Source organism: Trichechus manatus, unplaced genomic scaffold, assembly GCF_000243295.1.
Source record: "Trichechus manatus latirostris isolate Lorelei unplaced genomic scaffold, TriManLat1.0 scaffold00008, whole genome shotgun sequence".
NCBI classification, from domain to species: Eukaryota; Metazoa; Chordata; class Mammalia; order Sirenia; family Trichechidae; genus Trichechus; species Trichechus manatus.
In genome coordinates, this window is record NW_004443944.1 from 22,573,001 (window position 1) to 22,592,258 (window position 19,258).

The 19,258-nt window shown below is 38.5% G+C and overlaps 1 protein-coding gene across 4 annotated transcripts in view; it reads left to right on the forward strand.

Annotated features, from left to right (window-relative positions):
* CHD6 (chromodomain helicase DNA binding protein 6) overlaps positions 1–19,258 on the forward strand; it is a 237,380-nt gene that overhangs the window by 80,759 nt on the left and 137,363 nt on the right. The gene's annotated exons all lie outside the window — the stretch shown is intronic.

Genomic DNA, 19,258 nt, shown 5'->3' on the forward strand with positions numbered 1-19,258 from the left:
ACACACACACCCCCAAACCTGCGAGGACCTATGTAAGGTGGAAACCTGTCAGAGATGGAAAAGTCAAATATTTTCCACTAAAATGAGCTATAGAAAAGTGGTGAGACTGCACCCTGTCAAAGGCAGAAAACTTGTGAGACCTGGAAAAAGAAAGCTGTCCTGCCAGGTTCCAGCTCTCACAGATTTCACTGTGTGTGTGTAAAATTTTCTTTAATTGGACCTCAGGCATGACTGAATGCCCCAAACAATCCAGCTACTGTTGTCTAGCAGCTGTTGATAGCATTCCTCACCCTGCCATCTCAACAAGTTACTGTCATTGATTTTTCTTTCTGTTGTTACTCCTTTTTTTTCTCCCTAAAATGGTGCCTCCCTGCCAATAATGAAAATTTAGTGATGTTTATCTCATGTTTAAATTCATGTGTGTTTCAAGGACGGATCCCAACTTCTTCTTCAATACAGTGACTAAAAACAATGAATGATTATGCCATGTGGAACTTTTAGCTTGATACATTTGGATCAAAATCATGCAAGCCCGAATTTAAAATCAGTGAGGCACAGTGGAGGGAATGTGGAGTTAATTCAAGGCTATATTAGAAATCTGGAGAGCATGTAAGTTGGCAAAGGATAGGTCTTGTATCATGGGAGAAACAATCATGAAATCTTGTAATCTTTTTTTTCTTTTTTAATTTAAAAATTTGTTCTTTAATTACAACGTAACACAGGCTTTTTTTTTTCTTCCTTAAAATTTTATTTTGCTGCTGTTGAGAAAATATACACAGCAAAACAGAACACCAATTCAACAGTTTCTGCATGTACCATTTAGTAACATTGATTACAACCATTCTCACCCTCCTTTTCTGAGTTATTCCTCTCCAATTAACATAAATTCACTGCCCCCTAAGGTTCCTATCTAATGTTTCAAATTGCTGTTATCAATTTGATCCCATACAGATAGTTCTTTTTTTTTTTCTTCCATGTAGATAATTCTTTAAAAAAAATAATGCCTTCTTTACTAGTTAAGCTAAACTATTGTTTGGTTTTAAGAAGATTGCAGGGGATTTTTTGGATTAAGGTTTAAGATTATCTCAGGGCAGTAATGGCAGGGGTTCATCCAGCCTCCATGGCTCCAGGAAATCTGGTGTCCATGAGATTTTGAAATTCTCTTCTGCATTTTTTCCCTTTTGGTCAGGACTCTTCTATAGAATCTTGGATCAAAATGTTCAGTAATGGTAGCCAGGCACCATCCATTTCTTCTGGTCTCATGATAAAGGAGGCAGTTGTTCGTGGAGGCAGTTAGCCACACATCACATATCCTCCTCCTATTCCTGACTCTCCTTCTTCCTCCTCTGTTGCTCCAGGTGAACAGAGACCAATTGTTATGCCTTGGATGGCCACTTAAAAGGTTTTAAGATCCCAGGTACTATGCCATGAACTAGGCAGTAGAACAGATACACTAAACATGTTATCAGTTCAGTTAACTTGGATGTCTCACGAAGCCATGACGCTACACTTCCAAACCCAATAACCAAATCCCATGAGGTCTTTGGTTGTACATAAATAGCCTCTGCAGCTACTTTTTTTTTTTTATTTGATATTCATTTATTATTGACTCATGTGATATCTATTCCAACTCTCTTGGAATAAATTAAAGTTTAGCACTCATTTTACTTTGGAATTCAATGTAGAAGATTTATTGTGTCTTGGTTGCTGAAATTGGAAACCACTTACATTTCATTAAATAAGGAGTGCTTTTTTTTTTCCAAATTCCCTTCCGTCATTTTCTCCTCAAGACTTTTTTTTTTTTTTTAATTGTGCTTTAGATGAAGATTTTTGGAGCAAATTAGTTTCTTGTTAAACAATACACGTTGCTTTGTGACATTGGTTGCCAGCTCCATGACGTGTCAGCACTCTCCCCTTCTCGACCTTGAGTTCCCCGTTACCAACTTTCCTGCCCCCTCCTGCCTTCTCGTCCTTGCCCCTGGGCTGGTGTGGCCATTTAGTCTTGTTTTGTTTCATGGACCTGTCTAATCTTTAGCTCAAGGGTGAACCTCAGGAGTGACTTCAGTACTGAGTTAAAAGGGTGTCTGGGGGCCGTACTCTCGGGGTTTCTCCAGTCTGTCAGAGCAGTTAAGTCTGGTCTTTTTTTGTGAGTTAGAATTTTATTCTACATTATCTCCAGCTCTGTCCATGACAGAGCTGTGATCCTGTCTAACTGTCGGTGGTGGTAGCCAGGCACCATTTAGTTGTGCTGGATTCAGTCTGGTGGAGGCTCTGGTAGTTGTGGTCCATTAGTCCTTTGGACTAATCTTTCCCTTGTCTTTGGTTTTCTTCATTTTCCCTTGCTCCAGACGGAGTAGGACCAGTGGAGTATCTTAGATGGTCACTCACAAGCTCTTTTTTTTTTTTTTCTTGGTTTTGATCATTGTAGATATATCATACAACCTTTACCAATTCAGCTTTTTACAGGTGTACATACAACTTATTGACAACAATTACACTAATCAGCTGTGCAGCCGACCCTTAATCAATGTGATATTTCCATCACCATTAACTCCCTCTCTTTCTTCCTGCTTCTCTCTGCCAGTAATCACTAATAAACTTTAGTCCCTATGCATTTGCTTTTTCTTGTCTTTTTATATAAGGGAGGTCCTACAGTATTTGTCCTTTCATGATTGACTTATGTCACTCAGCATAATGTCTTCCAGCTCCATCCATATTGTAGCATGTATCAAGACTTCATTTCTTGATAGTAGTATTCCATTGTATGTATGTCCCACATTTTGTTTGTCCATTCATCTGTTTATGGACATTTAGGTGGTTTCTGCCTATTGGCTATTGTGAGTAGTGCTGCAGTGAACATTGGTGTACAAGTCTCTGTGTCTCTGCTTTCAAGTCTTTTGGGTATACACCTAAGAGTGTAATTGCTGAGTTATATGGTAGTTCTATTTTTAGTTTTTTGAGAAACTGCCACACTGCTTTCCACAATGGCTATACCATTTTGCGTTCCCACCAATAATGGATAAGGATTCCAGTTTCCCCACATCCTTGCCAACATTTGTTATTTTCTATTTTTTTTAATCTTAGCATTCCTAGTGGGAGTAAAATGTTGTCTCATTGTGGTTTTGATTTGCATCTCTCTAATGGCTAATGTCGCTGAGAATGTTTTTATGTCTTTGGTGGCCATTTGAATGTCTTCTTTGGTGAAATGTCTGTTCGAGTCCTTTGCCCATTTTATGATTGTGTTGTCTTTTTGTTGTTCAGATGTTGAAGTTTTATATGTATTTTGGCTATTAGATTTTTGTGGGATATATGGTTTCTGAAGATATTCGCCCAGTTGATAGCTTGTGTGTTCACTTTTTTGGTGAAGTCTTTTGATGAACAAAAGTTTTTAATTTTTGTGAGGTCCCATTTATTTATTTTGTCTATTGCTGTTTGTGTTTTTGTTATTATATTAGATAATCCATTGTTAAAAGCTAGGCCTGACAGCTTTGTTCCTGCTTTTTCTTCTAAGAATTTTATGGTTTCAGTTTGTACATGTAGGTCCTTAATCCACTGTGAATCTGTTTTTGTGTATGGTGTGAGACATGGATCCTGTTTCACATTTTTCTGCATGTGGAAAGCCAATTTTCCCAGCACCATTTATTGAAGAGACTTCTTTCCCCCTCGAGTAGAGTTAGCACACTTGTCAGCAATCAGTTAATCATATCTATTTGGGTTTATTTTTGGACTCTCAATTCTTTTCCATTGGTCTGTATGTGTGTTGTTATACCAGTACCAGGCTGTTTTGATTCTTGTGACTAAATAGTATGTTTCAAAATCAGGAAGTGTGAGTCCTCCTACTTTCTGTTCTTCTCTTTCAACATTGCTTTAGCTATTTGGGGCCTTTTGCCATTCCATATAAAGTTGAGGATTAGTTTTTCTGTTCCTGTAAAGAAGGCTCTTGAAATTTTCATCGGAATTGTGTTGAATCTGTAGATTGCTTTGGGTAGTATTGGCTTCTTAACAGTATTAAGTCTTCCAACCCACGAACATGGAACATCTTCTCATTTATTTAAGTCTTCTTTAATCTGTTTCAGCAGTGTTTTATAGTTTTCATTGTGTAAGCCCTTCACATCCTGGTTAGATTTATTCCTAGGCATTTCATTCTCTTTGATGTGTTGTAAATGGAATTGTTTCCCTAATTTCCCTTTCAGATTTCTCACTGCTGATGTATAGAAACCGGATGATTTTTGTTTGTTGACCTTGTACCCTGCAACTTTGCCAGATTCCTCTATTAGCTTGAGAAGTTTTTTTGTGAACTCTGGGATTTTCTACGTACAGGATCATATCATCCATGAATAGAGATAATTTTACTTCTTCTTTTCCAGTCTGGATACCTTTTATTTCTTTTTCTTGTCTTATTGCTCCTGCTAGGACTTTTAATACGATATTGAATAGAATGGTGAGAACAGGTACCCTTGTCTTCGTCCTGATTTCAAGGGGAAAGCTCTGTCTTTCTCCATTAAGTATAATGTTGGCTGCTGCCTTTTGATATATTCCCTGAATCATACTGAGGAATTTCCCTTTTATTCCAGTCTTCTTGAGGGTTTTTATCAAGGAAAGGTGTTAGATTTAATCAGATGCTTTTTCTGCATCCATAGAGATGACCACGTGGTTCTTTTCCTTTGTTCTGTTGATGTGGTTTATTATGCTGATTGATTTTCTAATACTGAACCATCCCTGCATTCCTGGAATAAATCCCACTTGATCATAGTATATGGCTCTTTTAATATTCTGTTGGATTCTGTTTGGTAGCATTTTGGTGAGGATTTTTGCATCTATATTCATAAGAGATATTGGCTTGTAGTTTTCTTGTGGTGTGTTTGTCTGGTTTGAGTTATGATGGCTTCATAGAATGAATTAGGGAGTATTCCTTCCTTTTCACTATCTTTTGGAAGAGTTTAAACAGTATTGGTGTCAGTTCTTCTCTAAATGTTTGGTAGAATTCCACAGTGAAGCCATCTGGTCCAGGACTTTATTTTGTTGGGAGGTTTTTGATCACTGATTTGATCTCTTCACTTGTTATGGGTCTGTTGAAACTTCCTGTTTCTTCTTGAGTCAGTTTGGGTAGGTTGTGTGCTTTTAAGAATTTGTCCATTTCATCTAGGTGATCCAGTTTGTTGCTGTACAGTTGTTCATAATATTCTGGCATAATTCTTGTTATTTTCTGTCTGGTAAGTGGTAATGTCCTCTCTTTCATTTTTTATTTTGGTTATTTGCATCTTTTTTTGTCAGTCTGTCTAAAGGTTTGTCAGTTTTATTGACCTTTTCAAAAAACCAACTTCTTGTTTTATTGATTCTCTTTATTGTTTTTCTGTTTTTGATTTTATTTATTTCTGCTCTGATCTTTGTTATTTCCTTTTTTCTGGTAGGTTTCGGCTTAGTTTGCTCTTTGTAGTTTTTAGAGTTGTTGAGTTAGGCTGTTAATTTGAGGTTTTTCTTTTATCATGTAGGCATTGATTGCTATAAGTTTCCCTTTGAGTACGTTTTGGTATGTTGTGCTTTCATTTTCATTTGACTCTAAGAAATTTGTGATTCCTCTTTTGACTTCTTCCTTGACCCATTGGTAGTTTAATATGTGTTGTTTAATTTCCATACGTTTGTGTATTTTCCAGATTTTTTTTTCTGTTACTGATTTCTGACTTCACTCTGTTGTGGTCAGAGAAAATACTTTGTATGATTTCAGTCTTTTTAAATTTATCAAGACTTGCTTTATGACCTAACATGTGTTCTATCCTGGAGAATGATTCTCGTGCACTGGAGTCGAATATATATTGCACTGTTTTGGGTGGAGTGTTCTGTATATGTTTGTTAAGTTTAGTTTGTTTATAGTGTCATTCAGGTCCTCTGTTTCCTTGTTGATCTTCTTTCTAGATATTCTGTCCAGTATTGGCAGTACTATATTGAAGTCTCCAACTATTGCTCTACTTCTGTTTCTTCATCAGTTCTATCAGTGTTTGCTTTATATATTTAGGTACCCCAATGTTGGGCGCATATAAATTTATGATTGTTTAATCTTCTTGATTAATTGACCCTTTTGTTACTGTATAATATCCATCTTTATATCTTCTGACAGATTTTGTCTTAAAGTGTACTTTGTCTGATATTAAGATTGTCACCCCAGCTCTCTTTTGGTTATTATTTGCAAGGAATATTTTTTCCATCCTTTTCTCTTTCAGCCTATTTTTGTCCTTGGATTTAAGATGTGTCTCTTGTAAACAGCATATAGTTGGATCATGTTTATCTATCCGTTTTGCCACACTCTGTCTTTTGATTGGAGCATTTAGTCCATTTACATTCACTGTAATTACCAATAAGAATGACTGACTTCTGCCATTTTGTTGTTTTTGTTGCATGTCTTAAGCCTTCTTTGTCTTTTACTACTGCTTGCTTTTGTGTTTTGTTGGTTTATTGTAGTGAACCTTTTTCATTCCCTTCTTTCCTTTTGTGTATGTTTTTTATATATTTTCTTAGTGGTTACCACGAATATTACCTTTAACAGCTTGTATTTATAACATTCTAGGGTAAGTTGGTACCAACGTAACTTTGGGAACAAACAAGAAATTCTGTATGCCATTCCTATCTCCCCCTTTGGTAGTTGTTATCACTAATTATGTCTTATATTGTTCCCTGTAACATAATTTTATCCTTGCTTTTTATATATTGGTTATTAAAAAACATGAAGGACCAAACATTTAGAATTATCAAGCATGAATACCTTATATTACTAGCCCTTATACTTGTCTAGGCAGTTCCCTTTATAAAAAGGGTCTTTCTTTTTTATGTATAGCTTTGAGTTACTTTCTTGTGTCTTTTCCCTTCCATGTACAGAACTCCCATTAGTATTTTTTGTAGGGCTGGTGTGGTGGGTATGAACTCTCTCAGCTTCTTTTTTCCTGGGAAAATTTTAATTTTACCCTCATCCTTGAAGGATAGTTTTTCTGGGTATAGGATTCTTGGTTGACAGTTTTTTTTTCCTTTAGCTCTTTAAATATATCATTCCATTGCCTTCTGGCCTCCAGTGTTTCTAAGGAAAAATTGATGCTTGATCTTATTGGGGATCATTTGTATGCAACTGTTTGCTTCTCTTTCACTGCTTTCAGGATTTTCTCTTTACTTTTTGAGAGTCTGACTGTGGTGTGTCTTGGTGTAGGTCTCTTTGGGTTTTTCCTGCTTGGGTTTTTTTAGCTTCTTCGACTTGTAGATTCACATCCTTTGTTAGATTGGGGATATTTTCTATCATTAGTTCTTCAAATATTATTTCTGTTCCCTTGTTTCTCTTTTATCTCCTTCTGGAATTCCCATGATGTGTATATGAGGTCTCTTTTTATTGTTCCATAATTCCATTAAACTCTCTCAGCCATCTTGAGCGTCCATTATTGTTGCTCTTTAACATCTAATTTTAACTATTTTATCCTCCAATTTGATGATTATTTCTTCTGCCTGAGTAAATTTGTAAGTTCTTCATTTCAGTTACTGTCTCTTTCAGTTGCAATATTTCTTTTTCTACATCTGTCATGGGTTGAATTATGTCCCCCAAAAAGTGTGTATCAATTTGGCTTGGCTGTGATTCCCAGTATTGTGTGGTTGTCTTCCATTTTGTGGTTGTAATTTTATGTTAAAGAAGATTAAGGTAGGATTGTAACACCCTTACTAATGTCACATCCCTGATCCAATGTAAAGGGAGTTTCCCTGGAGTGTGGCCTGCACCACCTTTTATCTTACAAGAGATCAAAGGAAAGGGAAGGGAGCAGAGAGTTGGGGACTTCATACCACCAAGAAAGCAGTGCCAGGAGCAGAGAATGTCCTTTGGACCCAGTGTTCCTGCGTGGAGAAGCTCCTAGTCCAAGGGAAGACTTGATGACAAGGACCTTCCTCCAGAACTGACAAATAGAGATAGCCTTCTCCTGGATCCAGTGCCTGAATTTGGACTTGTAGCCTTCTAGACTGTGAGAGAATAAATTTCTCTTTGTTAAAGCCATCCACTTGTGGTGTTTCTGTTACAACAGCACTAGATGACTAAGATGACATCCATGTTTTGTTCTTGCATTGTTTTCCTTATTTCTTTTAGCTGTTTGTCTATGTTTTCCCTTAGTTTTTTAATTATGTTTAATGTTGCCCTGTTCTTCCATTTTTGTAATTACTTGGTCATCATTAGATGTACCTTCACTTCCTTTGTCATTTTCTTTGGCTGGGCCATTGTTTCTCTGTTCTTTGTCTTGTGATTCTTTTTTTGTTAGGGCATTGGAGTTTTTGAAGGTGTTAACTTTCTTAGCTTTCTCCATTGTTTGGTGTTTTTCCTCACAATAGTTTCTGTAAGAAACTCTTAAGCAGAACCTTTGTTTACATTTCCTCTCCCTCTCTGTGATAGCTCCTTCTCCCTCCCTGGTTTGATTGGGATTCTAAAGAGTTCCAAATCTTCTTTTTCAACTTTCAGTCCCTCCCAAACAAACCAAGAACATTTTGTGGTCAGTCTGTCCACCAGTGGGCACTCTCGTTCAGGAGAGTTATTGTGTACTAGTCAGTTCATCCACCAGGGAGTGCAGTCCCTTCTCTGGTTATTAACTCCCTTCACTTCTCTGTTTCTGCAACCATGTTTTAAGCTGGAAAACCCACACCCAGGGAGCCCCCTTTGGAGCTGGGTGTTGCTCTCCAATATTGCCCAAGACTCTCTTTGCTCTCTGAGAGCTGCTTATCTCTGAGCTGGCATCCAGGAGAAGCACAGGCTGACTTACCTCTGTTTTGGGGTGGCGGGGTGGGGGGTCTGGCACTCCCCATAAGGGCCTCTGAGAGATCTGTCTTGTTGGTTTCAGAGCCCCAGTGGCCCTGTGGTGGTTGGGGGAGCAGTTTCCAGGTGACCCAACTCCTGACTCCACTGTAGGGAACCTTCTGTAGGAATTCCTGTCAGTCTAGCAGCCAGCAGTTACTGACTAGGAGAGGAGTGGTCACACTCTGAATGGACCCCTAGTGAGGTCTGCCTTGTTGCTGTCAGAGCCCATCCTGTAGTATGTTGGCTATGAGTGCAGCCTCCACTGCACGGGCCTTCTGTAGCAATTCACAGTAGGCTTGCAACCAACAGTGTCTGTGTAGGGAGATGCTGGCACACTACAGATGGACCCCTGGGGCAGTCTGCCTTGTTGATTTTAGAGCAGAAACTTGGGATCCTGTCTCTCTGTACAGGCAGAGGCTGTGGTAGCTAGGGATACAGTCTCTTTTTCTGGGGCCAGCCACTTCTCCAGCTTACAGCAGCTGGTGGCCCGTGTGCCTGGGGTGAGTGGCAAGGACAATGGGAGAAGCAGTTTTCCTACTGTATGTGATTTACTGATTCTTGCCCGTGTCTGCAGTACCCCACTGCTTGCCTCTGCTCCCCAGTTCAGAGTCCTTCAAAGCTAAGCGCCAATTCCTTGTTGTATTTCGTTGTACTTGTGGGGGAGGGTCAGAACAGTGCTCTGTTTATGCTACCATCTTCCTATAATCACTTTTTTTTTTTAATTTAAGAAAATTAAACAGTACAAAGGTTATAAATTGAAAATCTTTCCATGAAAATGTTCTAGAACTGTTTTATTGTGATTGCTACATAACTCGGTAAATTTACTAACAATCGTTGGATTGCATATTTAAAATTGGTGAATTTTATAGTATGTAAATTATACCTAAGGTTTTTTTTAAAGACGCAATCAAAATAAATAAAACCCAACCTTCCTCCCCCCCACACCAAAAAAAAAAGCCTATCATCTACCAGTCCTACCATTCTTACCTTGTAACCACTATAATGGTTTGGTATATACCTGTCTTAGTCATCTAGTGCTGTTATAACAGAAATACCACGAGTAGATGGTTTTCACAAAGAGAAGTTTATTTCCTCATAGTGAAGTAGAGTAAAAGTCCAAATTCAGTGCGTCACCTCCAGGGGAAGACTTTCTGTCTCTGTCAGCCTTCTCATCAGTCTTCCCGTGGACTAGGCGCTTCTCGAAGCAGGGACCCTGGGTCGAAAGGACACGCTGTGCTCCTGGCATTGCTTTCTTGGTGATATGAGGTCTCCCCCCACCCCTCCAGCTTCTCTCTTTTATATCTCAAGAGATTGCCTTAAGGCACAGTCCAGTCTTATAAATCGAGCCCTGCCCACTAACACAACTGCCGCCCATCCTCCCTCATTAACATCATAGAGGCAGGATTTACAACATATAGGAAAATCACACAATACCAGGAATCATGGCCCAGCCAAACAGATACACACATTTTTTGGGGGACATAATTCAATCCATGACAATACCCTTCTAGACCTTTTCCTGAGACCCTGTATTCTGAATGCCTTTAAAATTTTGCTGGAGAACAAATTAGAGACTAAATTTCACAATAGCCTTTGCTTAATTCCATAGTGGCACACAGATTTGGTGACTTACCTAAAGGCAGTCAGACTTCCAGTTTTGCAGAAGAGCAGTAAACCAAACCCAAACCAAACTCATTGCTGTTGATTCGATTCTGACTCATATTGGCATGACTCTGTTGATGAAGGATATTATTCAGCAGCATCATTACATGAGATATGTGACTCAGTTAGTTTTTGCTCAGCTACTATTTTAGAAGAAATGTCCTTTTTCTCAAGATTGTGAGACAATCACTAAAGTTGAGTGATAATTTTGACCCTGAGACTAATTTAATTTGGAAAGCTGTGATTGGAGTGTTTACTGACGGTCCTCTAGCATTATGAGTTCATGATCCAGATTCTTCTTTTAAATTGAAAGAAAACACTTCTGTGTTTTAATTAAGCACCATTACGGTTTATCACCAATCTTCTTGATGTCCTATTTGAAAATCTCATTTGTAAGCTTACAAGGAATGTTTTCTTCCTGATATTTGTCTTTATCAGAAGAGCTCCAGGAGGAACTTTTGGAACTCAAAATTGATTCTGTTGCCAAAGGTAACCTCCAGAAAATCACTTGGAAGATTTCCCAGGTAGAGTATCTTCTTGTTTACCCCCAAATAAGTGAGCAGTATTCACCAGGCATTTTCCTGACATATATTTGAATTTGCATTGGGATTGCATATTTGTAGAACACTTTGGATAGTATTGACATTTTCACCATCTTAAGTCTTCCTATCCATGAGCACGGTATGTTTTTCCATTTATGTAGGTCTCTCTTGGTTTCTTTCAGTAGCATTTTGTAATTTTCTCTGTATAAGTCTTAGTTAGATTTATTCCTAAGTGTTTTATCTTTCTAAGGGCTATTGTAAATGGTATTGTTTTCCTGATTTCCGTTTTGGAGTTTGTTAGTGAAGTGGAATCCAACCGTATTTTGTGTGTTTATGTTGTACCCTGCCACTTTGCTGAATCATTATATTAGTTCAGGTAGCTTTCTTGTGGAGTCTCTGGGATTTTCTATGTATATGATCATATCATATCAGGGCATATCATATCATATCATCTGTGAATATGCCCTTTATTTCCTTTTCTTGCCTTATTGCCCTAGCACTTCCAGTACGATACAGAATGAGTGGTGATACAGGGCATCCTTGTCTGGTTCCCATTCTTGAGGGGAATGCTTTCAGTCTCCATTGAAATTAATGTTGGTTGTTGGTTTTGTATATATGCCCTTAATTATGTTGAGGAATGTCCCTTCTATTTCTATTTTTCTAAGAGTTCTTATCAGGAATGAGTATTGAACTTTTTCAAATGCCTTTTCTGCATTGATTGAAATGATCATGTGATTCTTTTCCTTTGTTTTATTTATGTGGTGGATTATGTTGATTGATTTTCTAATGTTGAACCTGGTATGAAGCACACTTGGTTGTGATGTGTTATTTTTTTTTTGATATTTTATTGAATTCTGTTGGCTAGAATTTTGTTGAGAATTTTGACATCTATATTCGTGAGGGATATTGGTATATAATTTTATTTTTTAGTGGTGTCTTTGCCTGGCTTTGGTATCAGAATTATGCTGGCTTTATAGAATTAATTTGGGTATATTCCTTCCTCTTCTGTATTCTGAAATAGTTTGAGTAGTATTGTGTCGTCTCTTCTCTGAATGTTTGGTAGAATTTTCCATGAAGCCGTCTGGGCCTGGGCTTTTTTTTTTGGTTGGGAATTTTTTTATAACCTCTTCAGTTTCTTCTTTGGTTACGGGTCTGGTCAGATTTTCTACCTCAGTTTGTGTTAGTTTGGGTAGGTGGTGTGTTTCTGGAAATTTGTCCATTTCTTCTAGGTTTTCAAATTTGTTAAGAGCATAATTTTTCATAATATTCTCTTGTGATCGTTTTTATTTTAATTGGTTCTGTTGAATGTCACCCATCTCATTTATTTCTGCTCTAATCTTTATTATTTCCTTTCTTCTGGTGGCTGTGAGCTTCTTTTGCTGCTCTTTTTCTATTTGTATGGTTATGGTATTGATTTTGACGTTTTTCTTCTTTATTGATATGTACGTTTATTGGTATAAATTACTGCTTTTGCTGTGTCCCAAAGGTTCTGGTATGTTGTGTTTTCATTCTCATTAGATTCTAGGAATTTTTTTTATTCCATTTTTAATTTATTCTATTACCTAGTGGTTTTTAAGCCAGGTGTTACTGAGTTTTCATGTATTTGGAGTTATTTCCTTATTCTTCCTGGTTTCTAATTTTATAGCATTGTGATCAGAGAAGATGCCTTGTATTATTTCAGTATTTTTGAATTTATTGAGGCTTGGTTTGTGGCCTAAAATTTGTTCTGTTCTGAAGAATGATCTGTGTGCATTGGAGAAGAATGTGTACTGTGCTGCTGTTGGGTGGATTGTTTTGTATATGTCTGTGAGGTCAAGTTGGTTGATTGTGATGTTTAGATCTTCTGTATCTTTGTTGAGTTTCTTTTATTTGTTCTGTCCTTCATCAAAAGTGCTGTGTTAAAATCTCCTACTACTATTGTGGAATCGTCTGTTTCTCTTTTCAGTACTGTTAGAGTTTGTTTTATGTATTTTGCAGCTCTGTTGTTGGTTGTGTAAATACTGATTATGGTTGTGTCCTCTTGGTGGATTGACCCTTTAATCGTTATATAGCGCCCTTCCTTGTCTTTAATGTTGGATATTTGCTTTAAAGCCTGTTTTATAATCAGAGATTGATATTGCCACTCCTACATTTTTTTGGTTACTGTTTGGTTGATATAAATTTTTTCCATACTTTGATTCTTAGCTTGTTTTTATCCTTGTGTCTAAGGTATGTCTTTTGTAGGCAACATTTTGATGGGTCTTTTTTTTTTTTTTTATCTGTTCTGTTACTGTCTCTTCACTGGTGCATTTAACCCATTTGCATTCAGAGTGATTATTGATAGACATGAATTAACTACTGTCGTTTTGTTGTGGGTTGTGTTTTTTTTTTTTTTGTGGTGGTGTTGATGGTTTCTTTGTTCTGCTTTTCTGTACTGTATTCTTTTTGTTTATGGGTTTTCTTTTCATTTCCTCTGTTGTTGATTTTGTGTTTACTGAATCTTTATGATTTTCTTTTTTATTTTGGTGAATAGGTTTTTTAATTTTCTTTGTGGTGACCCTGAAATTTACCTTTATCTTCCTAAGCTTAAAACAGTCTTATATCTTGATATTGTCTTGGCTTCCTCTCCATATGGAGGTTCTGTAACTACATTATTTATTCCCTCTTTTTATTTTGAAGTTGTCATCATTTACAGATTGACATCTCTGGTTCCGTTTTCAGTTTTGTAGCTTTATTTTATTTTTGAGAATTCTTTATCTTGGAAGGTATCTGGGTGATGTTGTCATGTGTCTTAATCTCAGGTTGTTGTCTGATGTTGGTTCTCTGTCCACAGGTTGATCCGGTTTTTACAAATTTCCTTAATTTCTGTTTATCTGGAAATGTTCTAGTTTCACCATTATATTTAGGAGACAACTTTGCTGGATATAAAACTCATGGTTGGCAGTTTTCTTCTTTCAGAGTTTTATGTATGTCATCCAGTTGCCCTCTTGCCAACATGGTTTTTGCTGAGAAAATCAGAGCTTAGTCTTACTGGTTCCTCTTTGTAGGTGACTGTTTGTTTTTTCCGAGTTGCTTTCAGGATTCTTTCTTTGTGTTTGGTTTTGGAGTTTGATTATGATGTTTTGGTGACTGACTTTTGAAGTCTATCCTGTATGGGGTTTGTTGAGCTTCTTGGATGGATATCTTCTCATCTTTCATGATATCAGGGAAGTTTTCTGGCAGCAAATCTTCAAAAATTTTCTCTGTGCCTTTTTTTTAAATCTCTTCCTGTTCTGGAATTCCTATCATGCGTAAGTTATTCCTCTTGATAATGTCCTACAAAACTCTTACGCTTCCTTAATTTTTCTTCATTTTTTTTTCTGAATGTTCCTCAAACAAATTAGTATCAAAGATTTGTCTTCTATTTTGCTGATTCTGTTTTCTGTTGATTCAATTCTGCTCCTGTGTCCTTCCATTGAATTACGTTGTTTCTGAAATTTTATTGTCTGGATTTCTAGTTGCTGTTTTTTGTATGATTTCTACTTATCTATTTTGTCATTTTGTTCTTGTATTCTTTTCCTGAATTCTTTAGAGTTTTGTTTATGTTTTTCTTGATCTCTTTCTTGGTCTTGGAGGATCCTAAATAAAAATCTTTTGAATTCCTTATCAAGTAGTTCCACTACCATTTCTTCCTCAGGAAGGCTTTATGGCCCTTTATTTTGGTCACTTGCTTGAACCATCTTGTCTTGTTTCTTTATGTGATTTGATATTGTCTGTTGCCTTTGAGGCAGTAAGGTGTTGTTATATTTATTTATTGATTGTATGTTTATTCGCTCATTCATGATATTTTCTTTTGCTTTGATATATCCAGGCAGATGGGGTATGTGTGCTACTCTGGTTGCTAGTTTGGCAGCACTGGTGTGCTTACCACCTGTCTCCAGGTGGACAGGGTAGTGGCTGGGAGTGTACAAGTGCAGGTCTCTGCTGGTCATGCAGGGCATCTGAGGGCGGGCTGGGTGGGTGTTGGCTGACATCTGTCATCGATCCAGTGGTGCAGGAGTGGTCAGTGGCACTCACCGAGTGGTTGAGGTGGCAGGTGTGGTGGGTGTAGTGGGCGAGGAGGGGGCACAGTCACATCTGCTCATCAGGGGGAGGGTGGTGGCAGGTGGATGGGTGTGCAGTCGCTGCCACTTACTGGGTTGGGGGTGGATGCCGGGCGGGCACACATGTGGTTGCACAGTTGCCACAGCTCACTGTGTCAGGGGTGCGAGGTGTCAGTGGCAGGTGGGCATGTGCGTAGTCTCATGGTTGCTGCCGCCCACCGATTCAGGGGAGGTGGGTGGTGAGAGAGTGTGCATGCGGTCGCTACTCCTCCGAGTTGAGGGGGGTATGGGGGGTCTGGGTGGTGGGTGGGCATGTGTGGGGTCACTGCCAGTCTCTGGTTTGGGGGGTGGTTAAGTGGCAGGCAGATGAGCGCACAGGAGCACGCTTACTGCTGCTCGTCAGGAGGGCTGGGGGGTTGTCATATGGGGCTGGATGAGGCTGGAAGGGAGGCTCGTATTACGTTCTCTGATTGGGCAGGGTGGTTGGGGTGTGGGACTTTCCACTGCTTCAGGTCAGGAGGGTGGAGGAGGGGGAGTGTGCTCCTTCATGTAGCAGATGTGGGTGCCCTGGCACTTTCTGTCCACTGCAGCCAGCAGTCGGGACCTTCCCCTGATCAAGTGCGAGGTTGGGAGCTGTCCGGAGTCCAGTTGGGTGGGGTACCTCCTGCCAATACTCTGTGATTCCACTGCCTCGTGCACACCACTCACCCCAGAGGTCAGGTACCACCGCTCATTAGTATTCCTGACTCTGGATTCTGGCTCCCTCCCTACTCTGTGGATGGCAGGATCTCTGGAATTTTTACCCTCCTTTCTCTGTTTTCCTTCCTTAGATCCAGATTTTGATCCACTCATTTTGTTTCTCTCCAGGTGTGTCTGTATAGTTTCTCTGTCTTTTATGGGATGCTGTGAAGTTGTCTTCCTGTGGTCCTCACCCGGGGTCGCTACTGGCTTTGTCTCAAGATGGCTATGTTGAGCCAGGATGGCTGGCAGAGCCCCTCCACTCCATCTTTTTCCTCATTTGCTGCTTTGGTTCAGTTTTTTCTTCCAGTCGATGTTCGATTCAATTCTTTATCCTTCGTTTTTGATGTTCAGGGTTCCAGGGTTGTTATCTGCATCTGTTTCATTTGGTTTTCTGGATCTTTGCTTTAGAGGAACAGTATGGTGCCTCTGACTAAGCTGCCATCTTGGCTCTTCCCCATGACATATGTTTGAGAAGATGTTTCTCCTACCCCACCCCACCCCAACTTCTGGCTAAGAAAATCTAGTGTGCCCCAGGCTTGACTTTGGAAGTGCCTCACAGTGGCTCCTCCTTACTTTAATAATTTAATGTGTTTCTCAAAACATGGAGGGCAAATGTACACAAGTCTTGCAGTAGGCTTTCATATTTTGATGAGTATCCATTCCCTATTTATGGTTCGTGTTTGGTTTAGTTTTGACTGTTTCACAATGAAGTGCATGTTCCTAACATATATACGTGATGGTTTAAAATGAAGATTAAAATACATAGACAAGGTTTTCCAATATAGTGAAGCCACATTTAGTGATAGATGAATTTGATTTCAGATGTTAGGAAGAAAGGCTTATGATTTTATGGAAGATTGAGTGGGCTCTGAGCATGCAATTATTTTGATGACGTTTTTGTGTATCATCAGCTTTAAATCTATGTCAAAAAATTAAACACAAACCTTTGTTTATTAAGAGATCCATAAAAAAACTAACAACTATCGACTTGTGAGTTTTTTCTATATTTGGTCATTGGAATGTTTTTCTTGCTGACTCTTCAAAAGTCATTGGAAATTCAGATAACATTAAAGGAGGTTTTAGGTTTTTACATTTTCAAAAGGGAAACTGGAGTTTTTTTTTTTTTTTTTTTTAAAAAAAGGTCAAGAAACATTATATGATGTAAAAAGAAAGGGATTGTGAATCAGATGAGACCTGATTGTGAGCCTCAGGTCTGTTGCTGACTTTGGGACCTTTCCTGCTTTTAAACCTCAGTTTTGTCACCTGGAATACGGGAGCTATCTTTCCTGGATCTCTCATGGGATTGTGGCTGTCACAGTTAAGTGAGATACAGAATGTAAGTACTTTGTAGAGTATAAATTGGTATATAGTTTTTATAATGAAAAGCCACATAACGAGATAAATATTCCTGTGAAAATTTAGCATCTTTTAAAATGGTTTTACTTGTATCTCTTCTCTTGAACCAATAAGAAGCAGAATGACTTTTTTTTCTCCCCTGCTTGAGATTATGAGTATCTTCTTAAAATCTGTTATCCTCTGAAATGGCAGGACCTCTTGAGTTTTCATTTCCACAGGCTGGACCAAAATAGTTTTCATCATAAACTTTCCTGATAGTAGGAAAGCTGTCTTCAGCCTGGGGCATCATGGGTGGGCTTAGTTTGTGCTGACCAGATTAGGGATCCATGAATGGTGAAGGGTATTCAAGAGAGAGGCAGACTGATTCAGCTCTCAGCCCTGTTTGGAATACCTGCCACATGATCATGCTGGATCTCCCCTCTGTGAACAAGGCCATCCAATATCTGTCTCTTCCCTACGCCTTCCAATAATTCACCTGATACGAAATACCAGTTATTTTGGCTCTTTACTCTTTCTCCACATTCTTTCACTTTCCAAGACTCACTGGTTCAAGGCGAGGTCTTTGAAATCATTTTCACTTTTGAGTTTTCATTGATTGTATCTAGCTTAGGTCTTCATTCTCTCTTGCCTGGGACTTGCCTAATGGCCCTTCCCACACAGAATGAATTCTAAACTCTCTAGCTTGGTGTACCCTTGATTTTTCTTTCTAGCTCCATCACTCAGTGCTTCTGTTTACTCACCCTATCATCCAACCACACACATTATCTTTTATCAAATGTGTCTTTAACACTGCTCTATTCCTCAAAAATGTGGTGGTGGTTAAGAGCATAGACTGCCTAGATTCAAATCCTGTCTCCACCATTTACTAGCCATGTTCCCCTGGAGACCTAAGTTAATCTCACTGTGCCTAAGATTTCTCAGGTATAAAATGAGAATAATAATACTGTCTCATAGGGCTATTGTGAGGATTAAAGGAGATAATCTATGTAAAGGACTTAGAACTGTGCCTGCATGTACTAAGCATTATATACATGTTAGCTGTTGTTGTTGTTATTCCTCTCCACCGCCTGTCAAAATTGCATGTAAATTCTTGTTGAGATGCCATTTCCAAATCTCCTCAGCCAGAAGTAATCTTATCCATCCATTAATATATTCATCTACTCATTAAATATTTATTGAATACTTACTACGGAGAAGGAATAAGACTACTCACTCTGAGGAATACGAAATTGAATCAAGTACATACTGCCCTCTAGGAACTTAGAGTCTGGTAGGAGAGAGCAGAAAAGTATAAAATATTCACCCATTTAACAGGTGTTTACCAAGCAACTATGGAGAATCCAGGCACTGGTGTCATTGTTAATGACTAAGTTTGGTAAAAGGCCAAAGTTGGGGTGCCTAAAGCAAAGCATAGTTGAGTGACTTGAGAGAGTAGAAAAGAGAGATTTTACCAGCTATAAGAGTCGAGGAAGGCTTTTTAGAGATGTTGCATATTAGCAGGGCCTTGCAGGGTGGATGGACTTTGCCCATCCCTACCTCTCAGGAAGCATTCATATTACTGCCTTGGGCTGTGGCTGTAGGTGGTCCGTAGCATCTTCATGATTGTTAGCTCCTCAAGGGCAGGCACAATTTCTGCCATGTTTGAGTTCCTAGTGCTCATTCCAGCTCTTACACACAGACTTTACTCAATAAAGGATGATGATAGATTGGGGAGATATTTCTTCCTATGTAACTTAAACGGAGATTGTAGTTTGATAATTCTTAATATCTGTGATGCCATTAAACTTCCTAGAGTAGAGATTTATTGTATAAACTAAAAGTTATGTTTTTGCAGATGTTCATATTATTTTATTTCTAATTCTGTTAATCGTAGCCAATAGTAGTCATGATAAAAGATATAATGGAGTGGATTCTGAATCAATTCGTATGGATATTTCTTCCTATATTTCTGGGAAGAAACTCTTGTGGGTTCTCCATTAAAGCCTGCCCTAGTCCTAGAATTCCAGAGTGTGTGATTTCATGACTTTGATCACATGAGAAATCTTAGTTTTAAAAACTGCCCAAGAGGTTTAATTCTGAATTTCTTC